The sequence below is a fragment of the Simochromis diagramma genome, unplaced genomic scaffold (genome assembly GCF_900408965.1).
Source record: "Simochromis diagramma unplaced genomic scaffold, fSimDia1.1 OVJJ01000302.1, whole genome shotgun sequence".
NCBI classification, from domain to species: domain Eukaryota; kingdom Metazoa; phylum Chordata; class Actinopteri; order Cichliformes; family Cichlidae; genus Simochromis; species Simochromis diagramma.
The window spans coordinates 4,588,446-4,613,218 of NW_024386792.1; the positions used below are offsets into that span (position 1 = coordinate 4,588,446).

The 24,773-nt window shown below is 39.2% G+C and overlaps 1 protein-coding gene across 6 annotated transcripts in view; it reads left to right on the forward strand.

Annotated features, from left to right (window-relative positions):
* The window catches only part of inpp4b (inositol polyphosphate-4-phosphatase type II B), a 179,484-nt gene that overhangs the window by 41,454 nt on the left and 113,257 nt on the right, over positions 1-24,773 (forward strand). The window contains exon 1 of one of the 6 annotated variants that reach the window (XM_040023901.1): positions 17,832-19,760. The exons of 4 other annotated variants lie outside the window; for them this stretch is intronic. The gene's annotated coding sequence lies outside the window, so the exon portion shown is untranslated. Of the gene's footprint in view, positions 1-17,831; positions 19,761-22,747; positions 23,795-24,773 lie in introns of those variants that run through there. One more of the 6 variants, XM_040023902.1, reaches the window with a different exon arrangement.

Below are 24,773 nucleotides of genomic sequence, written 5' to 3' on the forward strand. Positions count from 1 at the left end.
AAAACATAACAATGATTTAATGATTTATTGGCAAGAACATTTTGCAACTTCTAGGATTTAATGCAAAAGCATGTATGACCATTACAACCGTTAAACACTGTTCTCACTGCCAAACAATCCTCAAAAGAATGAAAAAAAAATGCTTATTGCAAACTAGTATGTGGATTCAAAGCATTGGTTAGAAACCTTGCGCGTGGGACTTGCACGTTTCCCACACTCACTGAAATGGTAGATCAGGTACTTTTATGAAGTTATGCCCCCCATAATCCCTCTTATGCTGTATTTTAATCTCAGTTAACTCTCATTTAGGTTAGCCTAAATTAGCTCACAATAGCTCTTTATAACTTCTCTAGAAATTAACTTATGATTTGTTTAATTTTGTTTAAGTACATTGCAGGTGCAGATTTCTTGTCTGCGTCAAGGCACACTCCGACCTCTGTTCCCTTTTGGCGCTATATATGATCACTCCTACGCTGTTTTACCATTTCACTGCTTCAGGATTACTCCACGGTTCTTCAAAAAGCAACACTCTGCAGGAACTTGAGCATCTGTTGGGGGAAACACAGACAGTTCTTGTGATGTTGTCAAGATCCCGTGTCACCGCTGCCACTTGAAAACACACACACAGACATGAGATGTGCAGTTTAACAGTTTAAAGTTCCTATAAAAGCACAAGTTTGCTTGATTCAATGGGTCTGAAATCAATTGTAACAGGTCAAAGTTAACCTAGGACAGCTTCAGTGTGCAGATGAAATTGTAGCACATGGACAACAGTATAAAAAGTTTGCATATTATAATTTTTGTGTGTTCTGCATCATTAAATTTCAGGCTAAAAGACCCGTATATGAAGGTTAAAGCATGCTCTGCTGCATCTTACTGTCTCTTGCCCCGTGATATAAAATAATCAAAGAGTTTTAAACAGTTTAAACTGAAGGTTTAACTTTAACCTAAATGTGTCAAACCATTTACTTGGATTTCTGTGTAATGGCATTAGCTAGTGGATCTGTCAGCAGGGCCATTTGCCTGTTGCAGAAACTTCCTGTGGGTAGTTTTTATGCTTGTGTTACCATTGGAAGTTTTAAGAAATATCTTAAAAGATGAACATTGTTTTGACTACTATATTAAGATACATTACTGATGTTGGTAAAATATTTACTGCCTTTATATATTATTTTAAGAAAGCCTTGGAGAAAAAAGATATTGTTCATGGTAGGTGTCAGTCAAGGGTTCTTTGATGCACAAGCTGTGGACAAAATATTTGATTTTATTAAGTGCTTCAGTATTTAGGGATTTTTAGCGTCTGTCTTCTGGTCTGTCCTTCACTCTGTCTCTGTGAGTGATATTTCTCAATAGCTCCTGTCAGACTGTCAAAAGTATCGCTGATAAAGCACACGACATTTCACTCAAGCTTTGCTTTTAGAGCTTTATGCTTAAAAACAGCGTTATAGACAGATCCTATTTAGCATATTTTTATATGCTTCACTCAACTCATTCCACTAAATAAACACACACACACACAGCAGAGCCCTTATACCTTACGCAGACTGCTTTTAAAAAAAAATGTGACCATTAAAACAATGCCTTGCATAGTGCCCCTGCAATAGATCTTCCTTTTCTTTTTTTCCCTTGTACCAAAGCTCTTGCGCTTACATTTCCGGCTCCGCTCGGCTGGGCACAGCGCGCTTGTCTGGGTCTCATTAGAGAGGCTTTCGTTGACACAGGCGTGACCCTGAACATGAGCTGGCACAATGCGTCAGCCCCTAGTTGCTTAAGTGGCAGATCGAGAATCGCTCAGTCAAGGCTCGGTCATTTAATGTTGCTTTTTTTTTTCCCCCCCTTTGCGAGAGCGAGCACTGGGGCAATTTGCTGTGTTTGTGTGTGTGTGTTTTACAAATCGGCTGTCAAAAGTTTCACGTATCACTTTCAGCTTTGATAGCAGATGTTGTGCCACCAGCTGATTCACTGCAGTGGAACACAAACCCCCCCAAAAAACAGAATAGATGCAGCAGAAATGTAGCACATCTGCAGTTTTGTGTTATATGGCATGTCACCTATTACCGTACCCACCATAAGAGTTTTGAAGTGGAAATAAAGGAGGGTGGAAATGGTGAAGATGGGGGAAGGAAACTGATGGAGCGAGGTTTATAGATGACTGCTTTAACATTCGTAGAAGACCTAAGAATTTCATAGTAGGATGGTTTTACCTGCGCCTTGGGCTTCTCATTTAGATATTGTAAGATGACACTGGCTTCGTGGTCATGAATATTTGAGAATGCACACAGGGATGAGAAAATGATAAGTGAGGGAGTGGAGGTGTGAGATGGAGTAAAAGCGGATCTGATATCACCCAGGCGTAAATGATCCCACCCTTGAGCCTAGTTGTCAAAGAATGACAGGCTAGCCTTTCTTTGTCACTGACGTCTTGAGTGCAACTTCGCTTTGAATGGCTCCCAGGTGGAATAAATTCTCCCTTTCATCTTACATTCTCATCACTGAATGAAGAAATATGCTTTGTGATTGGAAAACAAAGTTGTGCTTTACAAGGACAACTCCACTGAAAGTGATTTTATTATTTGCTCAGCTAAATATTAAACATATTATGAATAGTACTACCGTGTTGTTTCTTTTCTTTTATGTTGTTTAAATGAGAGATAAGAAAAAAACACCACTGCTGTCATGGTACAAGGCACAAAATGATAATTGCATTCTGAATACAGAGCAGCAGAGTATTTATTTTCTTCCTGCTTAGTTTCAAGCATATTTACAGTAGTGTGCAAAGGTCTTGATTCACCACTTATTCCTTTATATTTTGCTTCCAAGGAGTGAGATTTTCTGGCTTCAGGTTTTTGATCCCAAAGTGCAGAACAACATCGTTTTTTAAAAAAGTATGAAAGCAAAAGCTTTATTCCAGCCACCATGACTCAGATAAACAAAGGATAGTTTTGCTATCCTACATAATGCTGTGTGAATTCTCTATGATTATTCACTTACCTAGTATTTTGTATTATGCTTCTCTCTGTATTGAACAGGTCCGTGTAGGATGGATTAGTCAATGCTGCGGATGCAAATAAAATAACCTGAGCCTGACTCTTTCTTGTAATTCTTTTAAAGGGATCTTGAGCAATAGTTATCCAGGGATTTTGAAGGTACGGTCCTTATCCCTGACCATTTTCATTTAAGCATAAAAAAGTACACTCACTCAACAGATGAACCAGTGTTTTGTCTACACATAATGGACAAATAGCAAAGAACCAGTTTAACTCATTTTGATCTTTGAGTTGAATCAAAATATAAAAAAAACATCCCAAAGATAACACATTTTGAGGTGTAAAATGGTATTCCGTACTCCGTGGTATAACACTGACAACAGGTGTTATGAAGTGATGAATCCAAATTTGAAACCAATGTTTGGTTCAAATCAATCTCAGTATGTGTCTGGAGACATCTGTAAAACACAGTGGAGGCTCTGTCATGTTTGAGGCTTTTCAGCCAAAGGTGTTGGGTTTCTTGTCAGAATTGATGGAATTAAAAATTATAGCATCTGATTGGCAACAGCTTCATTTTTAAGCAATGATCCCAAAGGTACTGCAAATAAAAATTCACTACAATGTGTTAAAAGCACACATGGATAGAATGACACTCGTACATGGATTGACCTCCCCAGAGCCCAGACCTCAACATTATTGAAGCGGTGTGAGATCACCTTAGTAAAAAACAGATCAAAAGGCAGCCCACACCCAAAGAAGAGCTTTGAATGATCTACAAGAGGCCAGCTGAGCTGTTCCTGGAGACTGCTTAGAGAAATTAGCAGAAAAGTTGCCCGTTCAGGCTGTGTTAAAGAACAAAGGTGTTGTTTTTGCCTTAAATGTTGTATTTTGTATTACCTGTTTTCATAGAAAAATAAAGATAAACACATGAGGGGTGATTAATGACTTTTGCACGATACTATATATGCAGGTTTCACTGGTGATGGAGATTGAAATGAAAGATGTGGTCAGATGAAGAGTTTTGGGCTCTTGGGTTAAAGCTCAGTACCATTTTCAAAGTTCAATAAAAACCTGAGCAAGGCTCATCTGAGAGAAGCAGGATGAAGAAAGTTCAAAGAATATGAATGAAGTAAATGAGATTATTTGTGTGTATTGGGTGCATCGCATTTGTGCTCACTTACCTCGGTGAAGAGGCTCAAAGACAGACTGCTAATGACAAACCTGTGTTTGCTGTCAGTGCAAACCTATTACCAAGTGTTCTTGTGCTATAAAAGGATAGGACAGCTGCGTCTGGAAGAGCTCTTCTGTCTAATCACAGCCTCATTTATCCTGCCTTTGCTCTCTGCAGTCTGGAATGGATGTGTAATGCATGTTTTCAGTTTGCATTCCTGTAACTGACCATGGTGAGGAATTTTGATCGGTTTTTGTGATGTGAACCATGGTGCGACAAACAAAGGCTTCATTTGAGTAAAACAGGAAATGGAGCATGCCTGGTCATTTCCATAAAGCAGCCATAAAATGTATTCAATCCAATAAAACACAAGGAGAGGGTTTTTTTTTTTTTACTGTGCTGCTATAATTCCCATTTCTTTCTCTGGCCGCCAGAAAGAGCCAGATGAACACTCACATGCACACTCACACCATATGCACTTAAAGTATAGAGCAAGATGTTTGATTTGGAGGCCGATGGAGAAAGAACCAATCACAGCTTTATCTCAGACTGCGGGTCCGTTTACCGCACACACACACACACACACACACACACACACACACACACACACACACACACACACACACACACACACACACACTCACACACACTCTCTCTCTCTCTCTCTCTCATTCTTACTAAGGAAAGTGGATAGAGGTTATATGAGAGGAGTCCCAAAGTCCCAGTGATTTCCCAACATTTCCCTGAGGGGGGAAACACCTTCAAAATGTTTTGTGAAATGTGTTGTTGCTGAAATCAAATTAGAGGAGTCTCGGTTCACGTTCTGCACAATTTAAAAATGACAGAGTTCAAACCCTTAAACATGTCTTTTTTTCATACTAGAAGCTGCTAGTACTCTTGTGATTATACTAGATAGTTATCTCAATTCAAGAATAAAAATCATACTGCCTTAAACCTTTTCATATAGGGTTTTTATATATATATATAGAGAGAGAGAGACTACACTATGACCACTGACAGATGAAGGGTTGTCATCATGGCGTCTGTTAGTGGGATATATTAGGGAGCAAGAACAGAGGTGTGCAGAGAGAACCCACAAACTAGTTTGGGGGTGTTCCAGTTGCGTGGGATGCTATCAAAAGTGGTCCAAGGAAGGAAGAGTGTGAACAACACGGCCATGAGGGGCCAAGGCGATGTGATAGTTACTGTACTTGATTGCAGAAAAATAAAGCTCTGTCATCATACACGGCATGACGTTGTTGCATACATACAGACCAGTGAGTGTGCACATGTTGACACCACCAAAGCACCAACGCTCAGCTTCAGAACTGGACCATGGAGGGAAGAAGGTAGCCTCCACAGTGCATCCATTGACTGCAAAGGATTTTCATCCAGTTATGAAAAAATGCTTATATTTAAAATTATCCTTGTTTGTCCAAATAATTAGTCCCCCATTTTCAGAGGTGTAAATTCCTAAACAGCTAATACAATTTCTTTTGTAAAGATGGAAGTCTGCACCTCAAAAACATCTTATCTAATTAAAAATCCACTGTGGTTGACTACATAAAATCTGTTTTTGTCCCTAATCCAAGAGAGCAGACTCTGCTTAACTATACAAAGTAAGGAGTTATAGTGTATCTGCCAGCATTTGGAGGTGATACCACTTATTTTTATTTCTTAAACCATAACTGCAGCAGCTGGCATCAAAAGTTGTAAAGTGTTTATTATTGTTTTATTGCAGTCACATGAAAAAATTTGTGACTTTGTTGGCATTTTTGTTGAGTTTGTTATATTTTGAACAGGCAAACATTTGATCCTCTTTGTGCCTATAGACGTACAGGAATATATATAAATTATGTAGCTATAAAAGGTACAGGTCACAGCGTTCTCAAAGTTTTTTCTGAGAACTTTACCTATTGGAGTGATGACCACACACGGTACACTAGTTATTTCATGGTCGATATGACTTTGCAAGATTGATATTCCTCATTTCAAGTTGTTAAGTTGGGTTGAATTATCCGCTAAACATAAAACTCTGTTATTTGCCCTGAGCAGACATATTTCCACTGTGTGTTTTCCCAGCTCTCCACAGTTTTCAGACAAGCCCTTGTGGGATACTGCTAAGCCTGCAATAAATGTTTTTGAGTCTTTGGTAAACTCTAAGGATACCAAATTTGACAAAAAAAAATGCCATTACAAATGTGTGTTTTCATTGACTCCATGCCATATTGTTTTTCAGTGTAGTGATCCTTGCAGATTGTGTTATTCTCCTGTATACCTGATTTGAGGAATGTTTGACTGGCAGATATTAACCACATCTCAGGAGGCAGTTTGAACAGCTACTGTTCCATGGTGAATTGTCACTCCAATTATGAACTGCTGAAGTATGGAGAATCCCAGCCACAGTTAATCCTGCCCTGTCAATAATCATGATGTGTAAAAGACGGCGACTTGACATATTTTTGGCACCACCACTTGCTTTAGCTGGATGAGTGTCAATGTGGTGGGAATTTTCTGTAAGTGCAAGTGTTTACTGCCAGAAGGGGGGGATGGGGTGGAAGTAGACAGGGAAACTGCAGAAAGAGTGAGAGAGCTAGAGGGGACACACACGCGTGTGCACACACACATGCTTTTACAAGAACCAATCTCAGAGATATCCAAGAAAGGTCTTGGTAGTGATTGGGTGGACAGCTCAGCAGTGATAACCTACGAGAGTAACAGTCCTCAGATAAGGACTGTCTCTTGTCTGATGGCCACTTTGCTTCCCTCACCATCATTGTGGCAATGTCACACAATGTCACAAGTGCAGAAAAGTACTGCTGTTCAAGTCTGCCATACTAAAATTAGTTAAACTACAGAGCTCTTGCTTTCTTCCTGACTTGTTTGCTGGGAGTCTTGCTGTGCACAAAACGTGAAGCTACTGCCTGCTACCAAATTTTATCACGAGGTCTAAGTTCTGTAATGAATGAATGTCATGCAAATGTCTAATTAGTGCTGTGCTAGTGCAGAATATTAAAATGTCACAGCTATAATAAAACAACTGTTTTGCCTCCCTTATTCAATTAAATTAGGTATGTTCCCTTTTTTTCTGCAGAAAAGTGGAAAAGAAAATTTCACAGAACTGTGTGCAGTTCTCTGAAAAACTAAATTCACACCATGTTTCATTAGCTTGTAGAGTTATTTTTATCAGCAATAACTGCAGTATGTTTTCTGTATGACTTTATCGGTCTTTATCGTGAAGGAATCAGTTCATTGAGGTTTGTGGGCATTAGCTTATGCAAGTCTTGTGGCCTAAGTCATCACCCCTCCACCACCGTGCTTCACACACGAGGTGCTAAATAGTCCAGACTAGTGGTCTTTATGCAAATAAAATAAAATTTTACATATGAGAATTTTAAAATGAAATCCTAAAACCTATTATGAGCCAATGTAAAGAATATAAAATGCCAGAAATGTGCGCTTGCTTACTAAAATGCTAGCACTCTGGCTTTTTTTTTTTGTTTTTGCTTAGAGGCATTGCAAAGAAATTATCTAACATGGTCTTTTGTGTCCAAAGGACATTGCTCTAGAAATCTCAGATACAATTTTACAAATCTAACCTTTGCTGTCATGTTCTTTACAGAAAAAAGAGACTTTCTTTTGGCAACTCTTCCAAATAATCCATACTGTCATGGGGATTTAATATGCCTTAATATGCCTGTAGAGTCTTACATTTAGCTTTTTAGTTTTGTGCAATTTCTCTAAGCATTGCACAGTCTGACCTTGGGGTGTATTTGCTGGGCCGTCCACTCTTGGGAAGATTGTGGTTTTATATTAACATTCACCTGAATGCTTCAGAGCAGCAAACTGCTCAAACCTCTGCTTTTATAGATGTGCTCATGCTTATTGATGATCAATCAATCAAGTTTGTTTGATTAGCAGCAACTGGCTGCTACTTACTAATTCCTATGGTAGCAGCACAGGACTGTATAGAGTCCCATGAAAACTTTCTTTTCTCACATGATTCTTTTTTCTGTAAGATTATCTCACTGACTTTGTATTTTTAGAGTAATATTATTATACTAGCAATGATATTATTTCTTGTAATTAGGGCTGCCACAAACGATTATTTTGATAGTCGACTAGTCACCGATTATTTTTGCGATTAGTCAACTAATCAGATCATGCATCCATTGGACGTAAAACGTACAGCTTATTGCACCAGCATGCATCTGCTCTTATATAACTATCATTAGCTTACAGCTTTAAGTGGTTCAAGTATGTGCTAACTAAAAATCAAGACAAGATGATAGTTTATTAAATTTTAATGAAATTTGACGATTGTTTGGTGGCGTTTAATAAACTCAGCCGTCTGCTCCTTGCTATCTAAAATATAATGGGACACCGGAGTATATTCTCCAGCATCTCACACTTCTGATAATCAGTTGTCTGCTTAACGTTTATTCAGCTGTGTAAAAACTATAACTTTAATCTCAGCCAAACTGATTTACTCAGGAACAAATAAGACAATAAAAAAAAAGCCAAACAATATAATTTTTAAGTTATCTAAGTGACTTATATATCATGTTTAACCTGGATAGCGAAAAATGGCGGTGGGTTTGAAAACGATTTGCCCGGAGTCTCACAGGCTCTAGTGAGCCTTGAACCCCGGCTCACTATCGAGCTGGTGGGCAACAGACGTATCTGAAAACGTCGGAGCGCTTTTGAAAATATGTGGTGTCTTGATAAACTGAGCAGATATTTGAGGTTTACACAGCTACATTCTCGCCTGAAAATATGTTCAACGTTTATTTTGTGACCCAGAAAGAATAATAAGAGTAATATTAAAACTAACTAGCTGCCGCCATTGTTGGAAACTGAGCTGGGCTGCGCTATGAATTCTGGGACACAGCTTCTTCTTCTTCGGGGTTTAACGGCAGCGGGCATCCTTGTACATGCAGTGCTGCTATCTTCTGTTTCAGTCCGTTATTACACTCTTAAATACTACTACTTATTCCTGTGTCTTTTGGGATCTTACAAAGCTTCAAACGACGTGTCGACTATTAAATCAGTCGTCGCCAATTTTGATAGTCGACGTAATCGTGACTAGTCGACTAATCGTGGCAGCCCTACTTGTAATACTGATGTTTGAATTCTTACTTCTACAAGATGGATGTATTTACTTTTCATTTTACCGTTGTTTATTGACCGTATCACTAAAGGCAATTCTGTGCTTTTAATTTTCCATTTTCTAACCTGAAGCCTGCAAAGTACAAACATGATAAATTGACTGTATTTATATAATATCCTAGTTTTTTTTAGAAAGTACCTAAAAAAAACTGACAGCTGAGACCAGTTTAGGATCATTACCTGTAGTTATTTACAAACATTTTTGAAGATTTTAGACTTTGGGTTTGTTGTACTTGATGTGATTTTAATAGACTGACTTTACATGTGCTGGTGCTTTTAATCAGACTTTTATCTGAATTTTGAAGTAGAAAATTACATGTTATGTCTGTAGTTTACCTGATTAATTTGCTTTATATGATTTAATACATTTAATATAACAAGGTATCGTCTGCATAGCAGTGTTTTCTAATGTTATTATCCCATTCACCACTAAGTTTCAGTTGGCATTAAGAGAGTTTTGCAAGAGCACCACAGTGATGAAAACAAGAGAAGGAGGAAATGCTGCTCTTTAAATCTCTTGCAGATTTATGCTCCCAGGCTCAAAGAACAGACCTTCCTTGGAATTGTCTGCAGGTGTAGTGTGATTAGCATGCCAGTAGAGGAGCTGCAGCAGCTTCGGTGCATTATCTCTGCCTACCTATGAGGTATAATAGTAAAGCATACATATCATAATTCGCTGTCACTACAGTTATACAAGTAAAAAGCACTAAAACACACTTGAAGAAGAAAAATATGCTCAAGGACACAATTGCAGGTGTTTAGCATGACCTAAGCATGAGTCATATGGCTTTCTACCCAGGCAGCGTTAATGTCTGGATAGAAAGCTCTATTGATAGGAGCATGTCTATCTTCAGATGACTGAAAAATAAAAAGCTGAAATTCCATCTAAGTAGATCTGGTGAAGCAATATCTCTACATTAGGTAACTTGTGTCATGTTCTGTTGAGTGTAGAAGGGGCTTTACAGTAATCATACAAACAAAGTGAGTCAAAGATAGCTTCAGGTTAAACTTGTTAATTAAATTGTGCATAAAAGTAAATTCTGTCTAGTCTTCAGTAGCCCAGATTGAATGTATATTTGAAATTGGCAGATTTCTATCAAATAAGAGGAAAAAGCACGAGGACACCGTCACATTGGTCCAAATTTAACTGATTTTAGTTAGAAGACTAAAACCACTGCCAACTCAGTATTAGGTGGTATAATTAATGTTGATTAGACAGTAATTGGAAAAGCTACAAAAGGCAAATGACTCTACATTAGGGATTCAGCTGATGTCCTTTTTACATTGCTTTTGTAGCAAATGTATATCTTATCCTAGATTGGCTGTAAGTCTGATGTAAATAACAGTTTTTGATATGTTTTTTGTGCTTTTATGATAGCCAGGGATGATAGGAGAAGCATATCTACAAATCCCCCCTGACATCCCCCAAAGCTCTGATTGGGGTTTGCATCTTAGTGTCTTTGTCCACTGGGATTATCAGCCTTGGTAGACAGGGAAGTTAACCTTACCTACACACCAACTAGAAAAAAAAAAGATCAGAAGATCGTACATGGCTCGTGGCCGTGTATGAGATAGTCTCAGCTTTTAGCATAGATCTCTGATGTGTAGTAACACCCTTTCTTTTGCCAGGGAAGGCAATGTGATATACAGATGTTTCACTTTAGTCTTATATTCTGCCCATTCCAACTGGTCATGAATTATGCTCATTTATGTATGTTTAATTTCACATACTACCCAGAAAGGCTAGAAAGAGTGCTTTTAATAAATGGCGCATTTATACTTCTGTGGAATTTCAGTTGCCTCTCAACCCTGGGAAGTGCTGTTTTTAATCCGCCCGACACCCATCAGGCATCACTGTGTCTTCAGAAATCCTCTTTCATAAATTCTCCTTTATTTCACTGACTTTAAGTTAAAGTTTTGGTGCACTGACAGCCTGACTTATTATACACTTGATTGCTGATCTTTTGATTTAGTTTTCAGCACTGTTCCAGTTACTTCCATCAGTTCTCTACTTTTCATACTCCATTACAAGCAAAAAGGAAATAAAAAAAGAAGAAGAGAGAAACCAGACTTCCCTTATACTATGTGACAATCAGTAAAGCTTTTACATTGAAATTACTCAGAAATTGAAACGCTTTAGGATTAAGTAATTAAGCTGAATTCGAGTAAATGGGAGGATCTGTTTAAAGCGAGTAAAATAAGTATTGAACACATCACCAATTTTAAAGTAAATATATTTCTAAAGGTTCTGTTGATACGGAATTCTCACCAGATGTCACTAACAACCCATCCAATCCACACATGCAAAGAAATCAAACTATAAATGTCCATAAATTATGTGAAATAACACGGGGGAAAAAGTATTGCACATTTTTACTAAGTAAGCCTTTGTTGGTGATGATGGCTAAAAGATGCCTCCTGTTTAAATAAACTACATACTTATTGTCTTCTTTGAAACAATTGTACCTACTGATTCCAGGCCTTTTTGTAGCTCCCCACAGAAGTGGTCCTTGGCTCTTGGTCAACTCCTGTGACAAGTCTTTTCATTCCTCTGTCTAAAATCTTCCGTGGAGTATCAGGTTATGGTCACTTTATTTTGAAATTGTATTCTTTCCAAATCCAGATTATTGCCCCAACTGTGCTCATAGGAAGTTTCAGTAGTTTAGAAATTCTTCTGCAACCAATGACATCAGAATGTTTTACAACAATAAGGTTGTAAAGGTCTTTGGTGGTGTCCAAATTCATGGGCTTCATCCTCCTCAGGACCCGGCCTTCGCGGTCTACTTGGGCCAGGTCCTCAGAAGGTCGGGTAGGCCGGAAGTAAACAGCTGAGAAATTGGAGGGTCTAGCCTTCTGATTAGCATCACCGCTGTCTCGGTGGAGTTTAATAAACTCGGCCATCTGCTCCTTGCTATCTAAAATATAACAGGACACTGGCGTAAATTCTCAACCATCTCACACTTCTGTTTAATCAGTTTTCTGTTTGACGTTTATTCAGCTGTGTGAAAACGAAGGAGGAACCCACCCAGGGGATTATTAAAGTTTTATTTTATCTAATCGAATCTAATAACTTTAATCTCAGCCAAACCGATTTACACACGAACAAATAAAACACTGAAAAAAGACAGACAATAACATTTTTAGGTTATCTAAGTGACTTATATATTACGTTCAACCTGAGTAGCAAAAGTCCGCGGTGATCTGAAAATGATGTGCCGGGAGTTGTGCCGTTCTCGGCAGCTCTAGTGACCCTCGAGCTCTCGGCTAGCTATTGAGCTGGTGGATAACAGATGTCTCCATAAACGTCGAAGCACTTTTGCAAATATGCGATATCTTGATAAACTGAGCAGATATTTGAAGTTTAAAAACCCACATTCTCGCCTGAAAATATGTTAAAAGTTTATTTTGTGACCCAGAGAGATTAATAAGAGTAATTTTAAAACTTAGTAGTGGCCGCCATTTCCAGAAACTGGAGTTTGGCTGGACCGCGCTATGAATTCTGGGATATGGTGGGCCACGAAGGACACATTCGACCCATCCTTCAAATTCGGGGAAAAGAAGGACGCATTTGTCAGCTGCATTCGGAGGAGTCTACGAATTTGGACAGCCTTCGTCGCGTTGCTGTGACGTAATCGGCCTACAAATGCGTCCTCAGGAGGATGCAGCCCATGAATTTGGACACGACCCATAAATAAAGAAAGTGGCAGGGTTGCTTTCTAATTACTGATAGATTTCAGGTGCTGTCATGACTTTCTACACCTTGTTGCACCTCCCTTTCTGTTGTGTGCAATACTTCCCTGTGTCATTCTTCATTATTACACATAACTTAATTTATGGACATCTATGATTTCATTTCTTCACATGTATGGATTGGATGGGTTGTTAATTACATATGGTGAGCATTTAATGTCAATTGCACCTTTAAAAATATATTTACTTAGAAAATTGGTGATTTGTTGAATACTTATTTTAACCGTTGAGTCTTTATTACTGGCCAGTTGCATGGAAACTAATTCTCCTGTTTGACGGGGACAAGACGAGCCTTGCTTATGGGGATGCTCCATAAATTATACAAAACTCCTATTTCCGTTGTGTTTTGTGTGCTTTTTGCGTTTTTATTTTTGCAGGTGTTTTCTTTTTGCAGGTGTTTTCTTTTTGCAGCGTTTTTGTTTTTGCAGGTGTTTTCTGAAGTTACAGTGCAGCGTTTTTCTTTTTGCAGCGTTTTTCTTTTTGCAGCATCTTTCTTTTTGCAGCATCTTTCTTTTTGCAGCGTTTTTCTTGAAGTTGCAGTGCAGCATTTTTCTTGAAGTTGCAGTGCAGTGTTTTTCTTTTTGCAGCCTTTTTCTTTTTACAGCATTTTTCTTGAAGTTGCAGTGCAGCGTTTTTCTTTTTGCAGCATTTTTCTTTTTGCAAGTGTTTTCTAAAGTTGCAGTCCGTTTGGCCTCTCAGGGCCACCGTATGTAAAAGCATAGCAGCTTTACGATTGCCAACAGTGAGGGATAAATCGTCCCTGATCCTAAAAAAAAAAAGAAGAAAAAACTCTTAAAGTTAAAAGACCAAGTCATTTTTATTGACATCAGAGTACTCGCTCTGCCATGTTAGGTTAATGCTACACATGTCTCACATGACATCTGCAAAGCTCTACAGACATGCTGTGTATAGCAAAACCTGTCACAGCGGAGAGAAGTGTTAAAAAACGTTTGAAGCTCTTTCCAAAGCCTGAGCCTCTGAAGCGCCTTCTCACACTGATCATATCATTTTTATTGTCTCACAATACTTCAAGCTCCTGTTTAGCTTACTATATTTAGAAAGGCACGACATAATTACTTTGTTTTCCCACATCGTTCCCCCCACTGTGTTGATGTACACTTCAATAAAGTGACTGAGCATGCCAATGAATATTTACAATTGTTGGAAATTAAGTGTACTCTGGGTTTTATTGTTGGGGTGCATGCAGTCATTCGTGAAAACTGTTGTTGGAATAGTGCACGCTCATTAAAAGCAACCAACTAAATCTAAGCAGGGAAGCTAATTACTTTTAAAAACTGCTGAGCAGATGTCTGGTGCTGTTGCCACAAAGAGACGCCCCTTCTTTTCAAGGTAAAAACTTACTGGAGACAAAATTTATTGGTATTTAATGCCCTTCAAATGCAGCAGATTTAAATGTTTTAGTCATTTTAGATGTATAAGACACCCCCCCCCCCCCCCCCCCCCCCGACACCCCCTTAAACAGTGCCATTAGGGTGTCTGAGCTGCCAGAGTCATACAGTACTATCTTCAGTGACAAGAAGAATTAGTCCTGCAACAGATGGGGTGGCCTAATTCTAAAGCCTAATCTAAAAGATCATGGAGTCATGGAATTACTTTAAGAGACAGACACAAGTGAGACAGCCTAAACCTAAAGAATAACTCTGGAACGTTCAACCGTTCAAGCAGTCCACCTTAAGAAGCACACCCAGGAGAATTTATGCTGTTTAGCAGAGAAATTGCGGTCACATCAAACACTGGTTTAAGTTTAGAACTTTACTGTACTTTTCGTGAACCTGGTAAACTACTTACAGTACTTGACATTTAAAAATGTTTTTAAATTTGCACATAATGTATATGCCTATACTGCCACTAAGTACTTTATTAGGTAGGAAGGTCCAACTAGTACTGTATTGGACTTTCAGAACTGCTTTAGTTTTCTGTAGCATAGATTCAACAAGGTCCTTTAAACATTTTGGTCCTTATTGAAATGACAGCATCACACAGTTGCTGCATTTGTCAGCTGCATATCCATGATGCATAGCTCCTGGATTAAGATCTGCTGACTGGAGACCATTTGAATACAGTGAATTCATTGTTGTGTTCAGGAAGCTAGTTTGACATGGTTTGAGATTGTAGTGATAAAGAGATGGACAACTGTTGATACAAGGCAGGATGAATCTTGACCAATTTTGGTGAATTTTAACCTCATTTTGCTGTTCTTAGCTGTAAGGAGTGCCACCTGGTGTGGTCTAAGATGTTCTTCTGCATACTTTGCTTGCAATGAGTGATTATTTGAGCTTCCTCTCGACTCGAAACCATCGGGCCATTCTCCTCTGACGTCAGCAAGGCATTTTTGAGAACTGCCCCTCCCTGGATATTTTCTCTTTTTCAGACAGTTCTCTGCAAAACCTAGAGATGGGAAAGTGTGGGAAAATCCCGCTAAATTAGCAGTTTGTGAAGTACTCAGACTAGTCCATCTGGCACCAACAACCATGCCACATTCAAACTCACTTAAATCACCTTCCTTCTCCATTCTCTATGTACTTCTGATTTAGCTCTCAGCATAAAAACTGAAAAAGGTACATAACTTATATATAGATCATATTCACACAACCTGCCATTTTCTAGTTTCCGGGGAATAGGCTTCACGTAAATTTGTTTTAGAATGAAAGCAGCTGTATAAAATAAATAAGGAAGGTGGAAATAAACTGTTTACCCATAACTCTCTTAACTCTTTCAGATGTTGAGATAATGTGGACATGTGCTATATACAATATTACTACTATATATGCGCCTCATAGTACATCCTTCCTGCACGCGGGTGGAATTTGGATAAATGGGCTGTGACAAATTGCCTTATCAAGCCCAAAATAATCACTTGATTCTGAAATGCACCCTTCCACGAAACCTCCTCGTTGTCATAACCTCTCCCAAACCTTCCCCCGAATAATCCTACTCCAATCTCCTCAAGGTGGGATTTGTCTGGATCAATTTCATAATGCATTATTCATTTGAGAATTTAATCAAATATCTCCCTCACAATCAGCCCATGCCTTGTAAACCCGCCCCCACCCCCACCCCACACCGTATCCTCTTTCTACTCATTTTATTGGTGATTGTTAGTGTCACCTGCAATAGCAGATTATCAGCCAAATAAATTACTGGGTCACAGGTGAATTAGATGCTTGGCTGGCTGTATTTTTTTCTTCTTCTTCTTCTTCTCCAAGAAAAGTAGCTTATTGTAATTTAGCTTCTTTTTTTCTCTCGAGAAAATCCCCTCCTGCCTGCCTTCCCGTGGGTTCCTGCAGCGTAATGGTTTCCTTTAAGAGAGACACTGGTGGAAAGTGCTGATGCTTGTAGCCTGTGTGTGCGAGTATGTGCGTGTGTGTCTGTGTGTGTGTAAAGGCTGCTATTTTCCACGGCTAACTGAGCCACTGATGAGCTTGCCAGCCAGGCCAGAGTTGTGTACACTGCGTGAGTAAGCCTCTGGCCAAGCAGTCTTTGTAATCTCGTGTGTGGGTGTCAACATACTGTGTACTCATGCTGGGTGGGTGCAATTAAAACCAAGCTCAATTGAGATGGATTCTGTGATGCTGCAGCGTTTTACGGCAGCAGTTCATAAGTTTCCCCAGCAGTTCATAAGTTTCCCCAGCAGTTCAAGCACTGCGGTGTGTAAAGTATACAGTTTCTCATACAGCAGCTTGCCTTTAAAATTTGTTGATGGCATTTTGCTTTTCTCCACCTTCCCTCACCCAAGAGGACTGAAGAGTAAATGAGTGCGGGGCAGGGCGGCTCTTGTCCTCGCTTTGCTGTTTTGCTCCGTTTGCACCGATGGAATTATATGATAATCAGAAATAAGCCGCCGCTGCTTCCCCGCCGCACACCAAAAGAGGGTGGGAAGACATTAAAAAAGCTTTTTCCCCCCCTCCCCAGGAAATACAAACATATTTGTTTTGATCTTATCGCTCCCTTCCTCTCTCACTCTCTCTCTCTTTTTTCTTTTTAAAGAACTTAATGCGCTATTCATGAGTGTGCACAACAATAAAAGCACTTTCTGAATCTATTCATCTCAGAGCCACCATGGACAAATTTTGCCTTCACATATTTAGTTCAAAAGGCTTTTTTTGTTTTTTGTGGTATTGTTCCACATCAGCTGGCAAATATGTCATTTAGGCAACTAATGTGACTTTGGTGTGCTGAGAAACAAAAATAGCTAGCGGCACTTCTCCCACTCTTTTTCTGCAGCTCGTTGTTTACTAAGGCAAGGTGGAGCGAGTCATCTGTGGCTTGCGTGTCGACTCATTTTTACGTTATCCCACCGGAAAAGAAGCGCCGGGAAAGCTTCTTCTGAAACTCCTACTCAGCTAGAGCGGATCCCCTCTTTCACCCCCTCGCTGAGACACGCAAACAGACACTTGACACTTGTTAGTGCAAGTTTTTGGTTTTTTTGTTTGAGCCTGTTGTTACCATGTCAATGGGTGCTTTAAATTCAGTGTGAAATACAGTCATTACAGTCAAAGTTTTTTAGGTGCGATATGCAACTTTCACACTTGCGTGCACAGCCGCACATTGGTGCATACTGCACATCACACGCTTTGCTAAACACTTTGAGTCATTTGATTGCATGTGAGTTCTCTGTGTAACTTTGTACAATGTAAAATGTTACATTTAGTGGTATCTGGTCAAAGGAAATTTACTTCTTTGGTTTACAGTCAAACATATTTTCCTTAATGATTAATAATTTGAATAAATAAACCTTTTAATTTATACATTTCAGCTGCATTTTACTCAGAATCACAGCTCCATGCTTACGAGGGAAAATAATCATTTTTGCGTGCATCCCGTGAACGTGGAGACTAATATGAAATCCACCAGTCTATTCTAAAAAGTTTTGCACACAAAACCTTCCACCCACACAGCTGCTCCAACAAGCAACACATTTCGGTTTAATCCATTGAGTTGTGCTTGAATCACACTCGCTAAGGGATGAACGCTCCCAGGTACAGAGTGCATGCTGTAGCCTCGGGGTAAGCCTCACTATTCAAACATGTATGTACAGTGAGGATGCGCTGAGCCCCGGATTCGGCTGCATAGTGAAGTCATTGAGGAGTAGACTCTCTAGATCTTATGAGGCATCAATCTCTGTCTTTCTGCCTGTCTAGGCTGTTAACCACCTCTGGGCTGCACCATTGATCTCTGTAATTGTCTCCCACTCTTCAAAGGGAGCTAAGAGTTGGTTTGATCCGAGCTGTTTACTTTCACAGCCACTATAGCTCTGCTCTCTAAAGAAGTGAGCTATCAACCACTTCAGGCATGAGCTAGCATATTATAGCACCATTATTGTGTGTCTGAGCATGTGAGTGATTGTGCAAGAAAAAAAAGAAAGAAAAGCAAGCCAATGTGAGAGAGAACCCGGCACAGCCTGTAGCCTCGGGGTGAGCTAGCAGCTTCTTGCTGTTACGTAAGGGCAAGAAATTGCAAGCAGGATATTCCCTGTGTTCTAACCACGGGGATCTAACGAAATTAGTGCAAGGAACCGGATGCTGGATTGTGCACAAAATTATAGGCTGCATTCAGTCATTGTTTGTCTGCTTTCTTGATATTGAGTACTGAAAGCTTCATACTAATGCCTCCACCAAGATGACAGCAAAGTGACAAGTGTGATATGTAGCATCGCAAGATGTTTTGGGTGTGATAAAAAGATAACAGCGTGTCCCTTCTGAACCTTGCAAAGCAAATTTTTTTGTGCTATATTTGTGGGCCTCAGCTTGAACTGCAGAGTCAGAATAGAGGAAGTTCTTACCCACCAGCTTTAGCAGATAAGAGCTTTGCAATAAGCAGCTGATATTTAACGTTTGCATGCTGTAACCGTTTGATCACATGGATCTGCCTCTGCTCACAGAGCCAAAAGCAGTGTATTAAAAAGTAACCCGATCAAAAAGAGACTGGCGTGATGTGCTGTAATTTCAATGTAAGTCCAAGGATGGGGATTTGGATGAGGCAGTACAGTCTGTAGACCTGCTACCAAGTCATGTTTACAGACTGTGAGTGAAGGGAGCCTTGATTTTTATCACCTAGTCTGCAGTGGGGTTAGCTATTAAAGTTTATGAAGCAAAGCCGAGAGCGTGGGGGGGAAAGCACCGGTGGTATGCTTCCAGCGTACCAAGGGCATGATGCAGTTTCTTTCTTTTTCTTTCTTCAACCTGGAGCTTTTACCAGTGAAACAGCTGTACATGGGAATCAGCATTTGCAGTTTAGTACAGAAACACATGCAGGCTTAGCACCAAAACACTGCTTCTGGGAAACGTGTTAGCAGATAGTTTGGCTGGACACTAAAAGGAACCCAGTGAAGTAAGAAGGAGCAGAAAGAGAGGCAGAGAGAAGTGAAACGCTAGAGCTAGAGCATCACGAAGGGATTCATGTTTGGAGGCAAGCATTGACAAGTTGAAGAATGTGTGAGCAGGTATGAATGTTGAGTGTGTGTTGCTTTTGTTACGGAGAATCGCAGACTCTCGGGAAGCTTAAACTGTTTTGTGAGGAAGAGAGATATTAAGCTGTCCGCTGCTGTGTAGTATTTATCATACAAGGCTCTATAGATCGCTGTGTATTACAGAAACCGCAGGAGACAGAATGCTAAAGGGAGCTTCCCTTGGAGGAAACCACTGTCTCGCAGCAGCCGACTTGTGAGTATTTACCTCTCAGGTTGAAAAGACGAGCTTCCTTTGAGTGCTCGTCAAAGTGCAAAAATGCCTTGCTGGATTCTTTAGGTTTAAGAAAAGCAGGAAGTATCTCATTTTAAATGCTTATGAGAATTGCTGTCATTATATTAAACATGTGTATTATTCTGGAAATACATGTTCTGACAGAAAGCTTTATTTACTTCTCACTTCTTCAAGTGACAGTGTTGAGATGTAACGTGTGATTTTTGTTGAAATGTCACTGGTATAACACAGGAATCTGATCGAAAAGCAACTCTCACATGTGTTCTGTTCTGGTATACTGCAAATATAGAACCAGCACAAAGAGCACATGTGAGAGTGGTAAAATCATTCATTGGGGAAGCTCCAGCCTTCTAAAATATGGATACTTGATATTCTGTGCCACACTATCAAAGCCTGCATAATAGGCTGAGATAATGATTGAGTTTGTTTGTCATTGCAGCCCATTTCAGCACAGTGATCTGTGCCCCTCAAACATTTGGCTAATTAAACTAACAAATGCATTTAGTACTGACATAAGTGTATGGCTAAAACTTCAATTTTAATAATGCTCAGATATGAAGATATTCATTCAGTTCTTAATCACCACGCGTGGTAATGTGTGCTTGTAGTACACTAAATGATTTTGTTTAAGAATTGACTTTCCTTAAGCCTGTGCTATAATAGCAATTTACAATCATCTGACTCTGGAGATAGATAAGAATTATCAGTGAATTATGGTAGCACAGGAGTGAAGTCATGGAAAGCTATGCCAATTAAGAGCCCACTTCCACAATTTTCCACTCAATAATCTATACAACTATAGTTAACAAGGATTAAAGTTTTGCTTTCTTTTATCAAAGCCAAACCCAGAAGGCATACATCTCTCCTGTTTCATTTTCATGTTTGCACAACAAGGCAGGCTTGTGTTACAGTAAGTGCATTTGATGCCTTTGACAGATTTTCAGAAGTTATTCATAAAGCAGTCATAAATAGTAAAAAAAATATTAATAAGGCACGTAATCGTGAGAAAAAAAACCCTAGAAGAACACATAAAAGTGTTTTCTATCAAAGAACAAATCAGCAATATTTAATCCAGATAAGTCTGCTGAACACTTCTTAGAGCACGCACGCAACGCCTTAGGACTAGCGTAAGTAACAAAACAAGAAGTACACAGAAAGGAGCCTGCTGTAATATTCCTATACCGGCCAGACCATTAAAAATCATATAATAACTGTATCAACCGCATCGTTTGAGGCCATCACATCAAAATGCATTAAATAAAGGCTTAAATAAGATAGACCTGATTGTAATAGAACCTACACTTGTTTTTCATGCCTTCAAGATATTAAACAGTTGCCATTTTAAAGCATTTCTCGTGTGAAAATTCACACTTCAAAAGCATCAATAGAGCTGAGTAACTCAAAAGACTCCGTATAAATAGACTTAAGAATCTTTATTCAAACATACATATTAATACACAGTAAAAAGACGGTATCTCTTCTTTAAAGGTTTTAAGGTTGTATACATATCAGGACATAATAAAAAATACCAGGTCCTTTGGATGTTTGAAACTAAAGGTAAATACAACTTCAAGTGAACTGCAAAGCATGACATATTACACTGTGATTTTGTTTATATAACAAAAAAACAAAAAGATCCAATTGATTAATTGATCATTTCTTCTAAAAGCACAAATTTGGGCAGTTTGCTAGTTTGGAGCATTCAGATGTACCAAAAAGGAAAGACATTAGCAATGATCCTAGAGAAATAATTGTTGCTTCCCATCAACCTGGGAGAGGTTTTACAGTCAGGCCATTTCCAAACAATCTGATGTCCATCGCTCTATAATGGCAAAGATCATTGTCAAGTGGAAAACCTTCAAGGGGGATGTCAGTCTATCTGACATCTCACTAAATGCCTCCCAACGTGGAAATAGTTGGTGGAAAGGACTTTGCCCTTGGAGTCATTCAGTCGACCATGAACTCTTCTGTATAGCAAAGTATTCAAGAATCAAATGTGGAGCCATCTGTCCGACAGCTAACACCTGGCTGAAACTGGGTCATGCAACAGGACAATGATCCAAGTGCAGCAGCAAACCTAACATAACAACAGAATGAGTGAAAAAGAAAAGAATTGAGGTTTTGCAATTACCCAGTCAAAGATCAGAACCTTACATTTGACAGGAAATGATGTGGCGGGACATTGTATGAGCTGTGCATAAATAAAATCCCCACAAACCACAATTAACTGAACTTTTAAAAAAAAGACCGGCCCAGAAATCATCCACAACATTGTGAAATCCTGATGAAGGTAAAAGTGGTTCTACTAGCTGGTTAATCATGGGATGTCCTTAGTTTATTTTAACATGCTGCTTCTGCATTTTCTCTCAGTTTTTGTTTAATAAATAATGAATGTGTTGTCATTCCCCATATGGAAAAGATATATATAAATCTTATAAAGTTTTTATCTGTCTTGTATGAAACTTGTATGAAAAGCATACAAGAGTGAAAACACATATAAGATCCCTTGAAAAATTATATAATGAAACTTGTATGTTTTGTATACTTACTAAAAAAATATATGAAAGTAATGAGAAAGTGGCCACTTTCATGAGTAAATCATATATGTTTTTACTATTTCTTTTCCATATGGGTCTAGTTGTTATTTAAAAGATTTTTTGGGACTAGATGAATTTGTGCTATGTCCCAATGAAAAAAGACCACTGAATTAACACTGTGTACGTACTTTCTACCATCGCTGCATATAAGACCCCCGCTGACGAAAATCAAATTTTAAAACATCCACATCAATCAATCAATCAAAATTTATTTATATAGCACATTTTAAAGACCGAAGTACACCAAAGTGCTTTCCAGTAAAATCATGATACAGATAAAAAAATCACAATATGAAATATAAATTACAGATATAAATAAAATAAATAAAATATAAAAGAATTACATAATCTAAATGCAAAGCCAGATGTAAATTACCATAATTAGCCTTGAATGCCAGGTTAAACAAATACGTTTTTAGACGTGATTTAAAAGACTGAATGGAATCTGATGCGCGAATATGAGGAGGAAGAGTATTCCATAACCTGGGTGCGGCAACGGCAAAGGCACGGTCTCCTCTGGTCTTCAGCCGAGACCTAGGTTGCACTAAGAGCAGTTGGCCCGATGATCTTAGTGCTCTCTGAGGGCTATACAGACAGAGGAGATCAGCTAGGTAGTCAGGTGCCATATTGTTTAGGATTTTATAAGTAAACAATAAAATTTTAAAATCAATTCGATATTTAATAGGAAGCCAATGTAAGTTGGCCAAAACAGGGGTGATAGAATCATACTTTCTAGTGCCGGTCAAGAGACGTGCTGCAGCATTTTGGACCAGCTGCAATCGCTGAAGAAGAGAAGATTGTAGACCCAAGTAGAGAGAATTCAATCCAGTCTTGAAGTGATGAAAGCATGAACGAGTTTCTCCAGAAACATACAGAGTGGATGTTTCCACTCTGTATGCTAAACAGAGCAGTCATTACTTTAAACCACTCACATGTAAAGTAAATACTATTGACCATCTCATTAGAATGCAGTGTTCCTGTGGGAAACACTGGGTGCCTGCCATCAATGTGTGCATTACTTTCACACTTAATATCCACAATTGCTGAAAACCAAACACCTTCTCCGTGGGAATGGCACACCCTAATGCCACATACCATCCAGATTTCCATCTAATTAAGCGTTCACTGGATGTGCCAGGACAAGCTGTGAAGGACCCAACCCTCAACCTTCAGAACCTAAAGGAATCGCAGCACCCTGTGCCAGACACACAGGTTACCTCAGAGCTGATTTTGCACCATGAGGCAGAAAACTTGTCAGAGCTCTAAACTGGAGATAGGTTTCCTCTGACGTTATCAACACATGATTAGCTGCGAGATAGCACAGGCCTCATATAAAAGGAGATTTATTGACTTCTAGGCAACCATCTGCAATCCTGTCTCCTCCTTGGTCATTGTACTGTAAGTATCCAGTTTTTTTGTTTTTTATAGTGTTTGTGCAGAGTGGGCTCAAGGTGAATGGTAGGCAGGCTGCTAGAGGCGGTGATTAATTTTCATATCAATAAATCTGTGGGTAATAAAGAAGGTAAAATTGTAGAGTCATTCATAAGCTATTTTAGGGGATGGAGGGATTCTTCTCAAAATAAAAATGAACTTCTAAATATGTCACCTTAATCAGTGCCACAAGCTTTAATTCAAACCAGTACATGGGCGGCGTAGGTGCAGGATAGTTGTCTTTCTGTGCAGAAGTATTGCAATAAAGAAAGAGATGGGAGGGGTAAAAAAAAGTGTGTGTGAGGGGGCAGATCAAAACAGATCAAAAGAAGAGGAATGAGGTCAAGGTAGACACTATGAAAGAATAGGTCGGGGAAGAATGCAAGGACGGTGTCGACTGTAGACAGCTAAGAATGAGAACACGGGCTCACACCCGGGGAAAACACAACCCAGTGCTTTTGTCTGTGCTCATCCGGCTTTGGGGTGACTGGTTGCTTGAGATCCCTCGTTGCCGTCTGTTCGAAGACTTCAGCTGCCAGTGGCATTTGCTCTATCGTCTTTGCCCAGGCTAACACATTGACTGCCTCCAGAATTATGCAAGGTCACTGAACGTGTGTTTAATGTGCTGGTTGGGGGGTAAAAGTGATTAAAATTAGCGTAAATAAAGGAGCACTTTTTTTAGGCTTTTCATTTTTCATTTCACTGCCAAGAGCTTCAAATATTTTAACTGCAGTACTGTAGGTAGCTTGCGAGTCAAATCCCCGCTACTCTCAGCGTGCTTTCCAGGAACTCACAGTTATGATCCGCAATATGTCAAACATTTCAAGCTTCAAAGTACGGCATTAAACACGCTCCGTTGCCGTTTGCTTGAGACATATTTTGAACAAGCTTTGGATATAGGATTCTCCATGCATGCAGTTACCCCCCAAAACCGCCTCTGGTTCTC